The 8,280-nt window shown below is 44.2% G+C and overlaps 1 pseudogene; it reads right to left on the bottom strand.

Moving 5' to 3' along the window:
* Nucleotides 1-2,108: 2,108 nt before the first annotated feature.
* Nucleotides 2,109-2,256, bottom strand: LOC111752904 (U1 spliceosomal RNA; annotated as a pseudogene).
* Nucleotides 2,257-8,280: the final 6,024 nt, after the last annotated feature.

The following is an 8,280-nucleotide window of genomic DNA, read 5'->3' as shown; positions in this document are numbered from 1 at the left end:
ATGGTCAGGGACTTGGAAGGAACATCATTGGAAAATTGGAGACAAGGAGGTACGGGGAAAAGGTATGTGGATACATCTCTCTGAATTGGCCAAAGAAGTGAAGATATTTGTATCTCATGTAAATGTTCGCCAAAGGGTGACATGAGCAGAGGAAGATTTTAATACTGAAGTGGATAGGAGGATACATTATGTGGAAACCTGTCATCATCTTTCCCCAACTATTTCCATCATTGCTCAATGGGCTCATGTACAAAGTATCCATGTACAAAGGTTATTCTCAGGAGGGTTGGGTGGTTACATAATAGGAATTGGAGACAGCCCCTAGGAGGCTGGCACTGCCTCCAGTGTGTTTCTGGGCACGCCATGGGTGTGGGGTGTGTTGGGAAGCTGATCAAGGTAAGAATGTGAATGGGGCAAGTGTGTGACAGGCTACCAGCAAGAACTTTGCCACATGCCATCTCATGGACGCCAAGAATGAACACCCACTGGGAGAAATCAAAGTTGGAAAATATTTGTGGAAGCTTTCATACAAGCATTTATCAGATCCAGAAAGCAACCACCACCGCAGTGAAGATTTGCCGTTAGGAAACCCTCAAAGGCTGTACTTTGAGAAGCATTGGATGGGTTCGAAGGACAATTTCTGCAGGGAGTTCACTAATGCTATAGGGCCCAGGAGCTTATATGGTGGTCCTGTGAATCTCCTGGTGGAGAAAAAGGCCTTTGTGAGAGCACAAGGGGCAGTGAGGATAGCGTCATCCTTGATTTCTTCTCCTCTCTCCAAGATGCTCCTAGGAAAGAATGAGCTATGGAAGCAGCATTCCATAGCAGCTCAGTGCAGAGTCAAGGCTTCTGCTGGAATTTCCCCCAGGCTTCCCTTATCAGTAACAGCTGGCCCCACAGGCTAATCCACCCATTCCCTAAGGTGCAATGGAGAGATTCTGCCATCACCATCAAGGTTTGCATACTGAGCCATTCCCAGACACTCCCCCAGGGCCCTCAACAGGCTGTGCCAAGAGAGGAGGCAAGGGGAAGAGTTCACGCAGGAGTCTCTGTTGCTTCTTCGTATTGTTAGAAAGTGTTCACCCAACTCCCTCCCCAACCATGGAGATGAAGCTCAGTCTTGTCCACCAACTCTGAGTCTATAAGTGCAGAGGTCATCTGGGAAAGAGGAAGACCAAAGGAAGGAAGAGGGAGGATGCTGGGTGAGATTTCAGAAGTAACTGGATCATCGGAGAGGGGAGAGGGAGCCTTCCTGAAAGAGGTGCCTCCTTCACTCCAGTCCCCATTGAGGCTCTAGAGAGGCCTTTTCGTGCAGTGGAAAGCAGAAAGGCAAAGTCTTCCATGCTTTCCAACGAGGCATGCACTATGCCCTTTCTCCTGCTGGTGACAGCCAACCAGGCTAGAGAAGTTACAGCTGCCCCCACACAGGGCTGTTCCCCAGCAAAGAGCTGTGTTATCTGTGTCAGGAGCCTACAGCAGACCTGGAGGAAAGAGAACCTTTCCACTGGACAATAAAGCAAGAACCAGAGCTCATTTAGACACTTTACTCACGATATGAGAAGACTTTAAGATGAGGGTGCACATCCATTTCCGAGGTAGGGCTAAAATCGATATTGGGAGAGCCACACCTGGACGTTTTCATCCACTGGCTCGATTCCCATCTACCCCAGAAGGCTTCATACCAGAATCTCATCTCTCACTACCACCTCTTACTGGTCCCTCCCCACTCCACAGCCAAAGGTGCTTCTCCCACAAGAGTCCTCCTCTCAACCTGCTTCCCCACCTCCAGCAGTGCCCTTGATGGTAGGCCCAATGCACAGCCAGAGTCAGTGTCTTAGCTGCAGGTGGGAACAGTTGGTCCTTAGTGCATATGAGACTGGTGGGTGAAGTTGCAGATTCTGGAGTGTCTCAGGGAGAGTAAAGAGCCTCTGAGCAGGCAGCAGAAGCACAGACGGCACTTCTGTCAAAGAAGTCAAAAATGAGAGTTTGAAGAGAGAGACATAGGGAAGAGTAGAGAATTGAGTCACGGGTAAGAAAAGGTGATGAGACAGCAGCTTTACTGGGTGTGGCAGCCAAGGTTAGCAAAGTCTGTTTTAAGTGGAAGATCAGGGGAATTCCCACTACCACAAATTATGGAGTCCAGTTTCCCATGTGTGGGGAAATCACATCGGTCAGCACAACCTGAGTGTAATGTATGAGCCTCACCCTGGGAAAGCCACATTTGTGATCATGGTATCTCCCCTGCTGGCTAAGTATGACTACATTTTCTATGGGTACAGTGCAACCTCCGACATTTGCACTGTACATTCAATGTTACTACCCTCCTCTCGATCCACCCACCACCATTCTTGCAAACCGTTCTCCGTAAAAACATTCAGGCGCCAACTGGAACCCACAGCCTGGCCAACCACACTGCCTTGAAGCACAGACCCTGACCAGCTGCCACTGCATTGTCTCATATACATACTTATCAGGCTGCCTCCATGGGCTCAAGCAACTCCACCTCCTTCACTGTTGCTTCCCTCTTGGACACAAGACAGGTATGAACATTTCTTGGGAGTATTGAATGCAAAAGAGAAAACATGTGACGTGTCTGGAAGAGTCCATGGGGATTAAATATCATAGCAGTGGTGGAATTATGGGGCTTTACTGTAGTACTGTCATATTGATATTCTGGTGTTTGTATGCTTACCTTCTGCTTATGGAACTGATACCTGCTTTCATTGGCGGGAGCCAGCAGACTATAAAAGTCAGATGACATGAGAAAAAGAAAATAAATGTGTTTAAAAAGGACATTTAAAAAGTATATTTAGTACTTGACTGAGGAGTACATGGACCGGACAAAAGAATAGGGGGCAGGGCGAGCTCCTGGCTGCTGTGGGATTCATTGGCTCTTCATGCATTCTGTAGAAAAACCTGAGTCTGGGTCTCAGTCTGGGAGAGGGCCCTCTCAGGAGGCCCCACCTGCCCCTCGAAGACCAAATGACCTTGTTTTCTTCTCCTGGGAGGCCCGTCCAAGGATCTCCCTGGATCAGACCATCAATTAGAATGGGGGTCAGAGCCATGTCATCTTTGCAGGAGCCTGGTGGAGTTTCCCTGGAGAAACTCAAATAGTTTTGAGGTCTCCTTCTCTCCTCCTCATACCTTCTCCTGCTTCTCCCTCTTCTTCCTTCTTTTCTTTTATTTATTGACTTCTGAGGGTCACTGGGTTCCTGACATATAAACTTCCTGGGTTGTTAGGGGATGAAGAGATGTAAAGAAGAGAGGTTCATGGGGAGAGGGGCTGCAAATGGGAATGAAATCTGAGTATGGCGGTAGAAGGCAAGGGCTCTGAGGCCAGACCCTTTGGCAAGTCAGTAATCCTCTCTGGATCTTAAAGTATTCATCTGTGTGGTAGTGATAATGATAAAAACAAATAATGATAATAATAATAAAAGCATAAGCCAGTGTCCATGAAGCCTGTTTCAACTCATGATGACCCCATGTGAGTCAAAGTAGAATGGTACTCCATAGCATTTTCAATGGCTGATTTTTTCAAAAGCAGACTGCCAGGTCTTTCTTCCACAGTACCACCCAGGGACTCTATGATGATGACAGGAATAGAAATACATCCTTCAGGGTTGTTATGAAGGTCAAAGCTGTTAAGGCACAGAAAGCACTTAGAACTTTTCCTGGGAGAGCACCACAGGTATTTTTGTCATGGGTAAATTCTACCTTCAAATGCCACAACTCGCTCTCCCCACAAACAGTCCCTGAAGTGGATGGAGCAGTGTTCAATGGCTCCTATGAGCTCTTCACCTCGATTGGTGTCAGCTGCAAGGACAGGATGCTAAATAGTGTATTGGTGTATTGCACACTTCATTTGCCGTGAAGTGAGTTCCTTCATCAGACACAACGCTGTGTGGAATACCATCATTGCTGATAACACATTTTGAAAGTCCACAGCTGGCAGTTGTGGCCGTAGCTTTGGACTCAGGGAAGACAAATTGATAACCAGCGTAACTGTCTATTCCAGAAGAAAGAAACACTGCCCCTTCCATCACGGAAGGGGTATAAACAACCCTTCACCAGGTTGCTGACTGATCACTCTGGGAAATGGTGCTGTATCTGGGACTCAATGTTGGCCTCTGCTTCTGGAGGAGTGGGTACTCAGTAGTGACTGTAGCCAAGTTGGCCTTGGTCAGTGGAAGTCCATGTTGCTGAGCCCATGCATAATTTTCATCCCTGCCATCATGGACACTTTGTTTAAGAGCTCTCTGGGCAATGAAAGGATTGACTGGAGAAAAATGCTGACAGGTATCCATAGAACAAGTCATCCTATCCACTGAATATTAAAATCCTCTTCTGCTGAGGCCATTTTTTGGTAAGCATTCACATGGGACATAAATATCTTAATTTTTTTTTTTTTTTTGCCCATTCAGAGAAGTCTGTCCACATACCTCTTCCCCAGACTCCCTTGTCATCAGTTTCCAATCATATACTTTCAAATCCTTGACAACCCAACCAAATCATTGTGTACAATTGCATGAATCTTTATACATCTGCACATCTGGTCATTTCTTATTCCAAGCAATAACGACAACCAGGTGCATTACTCAAAGTTCTGCCCACTGGGAGGATTTCCCTTCATCCTTGTCTCTCACCGATGTCCCAGAAAGGGGATGTAGTGTCACAGCTGTCAACTTTCAGGTGGTGTCTGCGTATCACACAAGACCATCTGTAAATCAGGTCCAAGTTTCCTCTCCCTCAGTCAACTGATCATAGGGAACACACCATGAGACATAGGTGCAGCCTGGGAGCAATCCTATACAGGAATGGACATTGAGATGGGTACTACTCACAGAGGGCACTCAATGAATGTTAAGTGTGGAATAGGGGTTAGCTGAGAACCTTTTGTAAGTTTGTAAGCATTTGTCAATCTGAAAGCATGTGTATTGTTTTCTTTAATAATAAGGGGGAGGGGAACCATAAAATGAGTGAGATATTAAAGCTTGAATCTCCAGTGAAAATACACTAGGTTCTGATATTCTGGAGCCCTGGTTGCATGGTGGTTAAGAGCTCAACTGCTAACTAAAAGGTTGGCAGCTTGAATCCACCATCTGCTCCTTGGAAACCGGGGCAGTTCAATTCTGTCTTATAGGGTGACTATGAGTCGGAATCAACTCGGTGGCAGCAAATTTTGTTTTGTTTTGGTTTTGGTCTTCTGACATTCTATGAGCCAGACTGAGCTCTCAGAGGATCCTGATGTGGCCCCATTATCTCTTCCAACCACATCACCTTGCTGACCTACACACAAACCAAAGACCCCCGTCCCATTTTACTTCCCTACCTTGGAAAGTTCAAGTCTCCGATTGCAATAATGAAAGATTCTACAGGGAAAATATTAAACAACACAGGAAGCATCAAGAGAAGATGGAAGTAATACACAGAGACACTGTATCGAACATTGACATTCAACCATTTCAGGAAGTAGCACATTGTCAGAAACCAATGGTACTGAAGAAAGAGGTCCAAGCTGCATTGAAGGCATTGGTGAAAAACAAGGCTCCAGGAATTGATGGAATGCCAGTTGAGATGTTTCAACAAACAGATGCGATACTGGAAGCACTCACTGTTTAAGAAATTTGGAAGACAGCTACCTGGTCAACTAACCGGAAGAGATCCATATTTGTACCCATTCCAAAGAAAGGTGATTCAACTGAACGTGGAAATTATTGAACAACATCATTAATATCACAACCAAGTAAAATTTTGCTGAAGATCATTCAAAATCAATTGCAGCAGTACATCCACAGGGAACTGCCAGAAATTCAAGCTGGATTCAGAAGAAGACGTGGAATGAGGGATATCATTGCTGATGTCAGATGGATCTTGGCTCAAAGCAGGGAATACCAGAAAGATGTTTACCTGTGTTTTATTGGCTATGCAAAAGCATTCAACTGTGTGGATGATAACAAGTTATGAATAACATTTCAAAGAATGGGAATTCCCAGAACACTTAATTGTGCTCATGAGGAATCTGTACCTAGACCAACAGGCAGTTGATCAAACAGAACAAGGGAATACTGGGTGGTTTAAAGTCAAGAAAGGTGTACATAAAAACTTTATCCAATCTGTATGCTGAGCAAATAAACTGAAAAGCTGGACAATATGAAGAGAACATGACATCAGGATTGGAGGAAGATTCATTAACAACCTGGGATAAGCAGATGATGCAACCTTACTTGCTGAATGTGAAGAGGGCTTGATACTGTTCTTTTACTGATAAAGAACAAAGACTACAGCCTTCAGTATGGATTACACCTGAACACAAAGAAAAGAAAAATTCTCACAACTGGACCAAGAAGCAACATCATGATAAATGGAAAAAGACTGAAGTTGTCGAGGGTTTCATTTTACCTGGATCCACAATCAACATGCACGGAAACAGCAGTCAAGAAATCAAAAGATGAAGTGCATTGGGCCAATCTGCTGCAAAAGACCTCTTTAAAGTGTTAAAAAGGAAAAATGTCACTTTAAGGACTAAGGTGCGCCTGACCCAAACCACGGTGTTTTCAATCATCTAGTATGCATGCAAAAGCTGGGCAATGAATAAGGAAGACTGAAGATAAATTGACACCTTTGAATTATGGTGTTGGCAAAGAATATTGAATATACCCTGGACTGCCAGGAGAATAAAGCAATCTGTCTTAGAAGAAGTACAGCCAGAATGCTCCCTAGAAACAAAGACAGCAAGACTTTGTCTCATCTACTTTGGACATGTCATCAGGAGCGAGACCCTGGAAAAGGACATCCAGCTTGGTAAAGTTGAGGGTTGGAGAGAAAGAGGAAGACCCTCAATGAGATGGATGAACACAGTGGCTGCAACAATGGGCTCAAGCATAACAATGATTCTGAGGATGGTGCAGCCCTGGGCAGTGTTTCATTCTGTTGCATGTAGGGCTGCTATGATTCAGAACCCACGTGATGGCACCTAACAACAGCAACCGCCTTGAAAAGTGGCCACTGGTTTCCAGGTGGTTGAGGAAGGGCCAAGCCTGGCTTTGCCACCATCAGCAGCCAAATGCTGAGCCCTGCCTGTCAGTGATATCACCCTGATCCCAGAGACCCAGAAGGTGGCACCATTCATATTTGTGCCTGGGGATACTGAGATGGCAGGTACTCAGGCAGGAATTTTCCTGGATTGAAAATAATCCACTTGAGAATAGAAGACTTTGGGTTGGCAGATGAGGCCACACATACTCTTTGATTACTGCTATCCTTAATCCTCCAGCCTAAAAAGAAGTTTCTAGAGAGACAAAAGAGGGTGGGAGAGAAAGTTATTGATCTCTACCCACAGGGAGAGATAAAAGGGTAAGAGCGGAAATAGAAGCAGGGCCTCAAAGCTTCTGAGAACCATGAAAATAAGAAGTTGGACAACTATAGACAAAGAACAAATTTATGTGAAATTTTCAGGGTTCTAGAATCTTTTAAACTTATTACTTGTATTATTTATTTATTTATTTAATCATTTCTCCATCCATTAACTCATACATACATATATCTATCTTATTTCTACATGGTGGGTACTAACACCTGTAAATAATGCAGTAAAAGTTCAAACTTGTATCAGGACCTTAGGGGCCAGAAGTGTTTCAGCATAAGCACTTGTGGTTCATTAGGGAGGTAATACAATACACAATCCTTACATCACACATCTCTGCAGTGGTGTCTGGGCAATATTCCATAATTAAACGTACTTATATTTCTACTATGAAATGAATGTAGATTTTCACAAAGTAGGCTAACCAAGGAAATCAAACAGCTTCATGTCAGTTCAGGTGAGGGAGACAAGGCCCTTGGATCTGTTCCACACTCCAGTAGGGGTTTTTCTCTGTCCTTCCCTCCAAACATCCTCAAACTTAATCAGGTTTATTTATTTATTTTTTTAATGTTTTTCATATGCCTTTTACCACTTAGTTTTCCTGATAATGCCTTTATCAGACTTTCATCATTGATGCCTGCATTCTTGCAATCTCCTTCCAACGGCTTTCTCTGATTCTCCCATCTCCATTCTATCAAATGTCTCACCAATTTCATTACCCAAAAGTCCTCAGTAATTTAGGACACTTAGATGGCACTGGGAAGAAGGAAAGGATTAATGATAATGCATATTGATATGAATAGCAAAACATCTTAAACCACCAAACCTGTTTGGTGAAAGAATTGGCAAACAGAAGAACAGATCTTAGAGTTGAAAGCATTGAAAGCAGCAACTGATGCTTTTCATATTGTGCAGTT

Source organism: Loxodonta africana, chromosome 3, assembly GCF_030014295.1.
Source record: "Loxodonta africana isolate mLoxAfr1 chromosome 3, mLoxAfr1.hap2, whole genome shotgun sequence".
Classification (NCBI taxonomy): Eukaryota; Metazoa; Chordata; class Mammalia; order Proboscidea; family Elephantidae; genus Loxodonta; species Loxodonta africana.
This window is presented reverse-complemented; position numbering and strand designations above follow the sequence as displayed.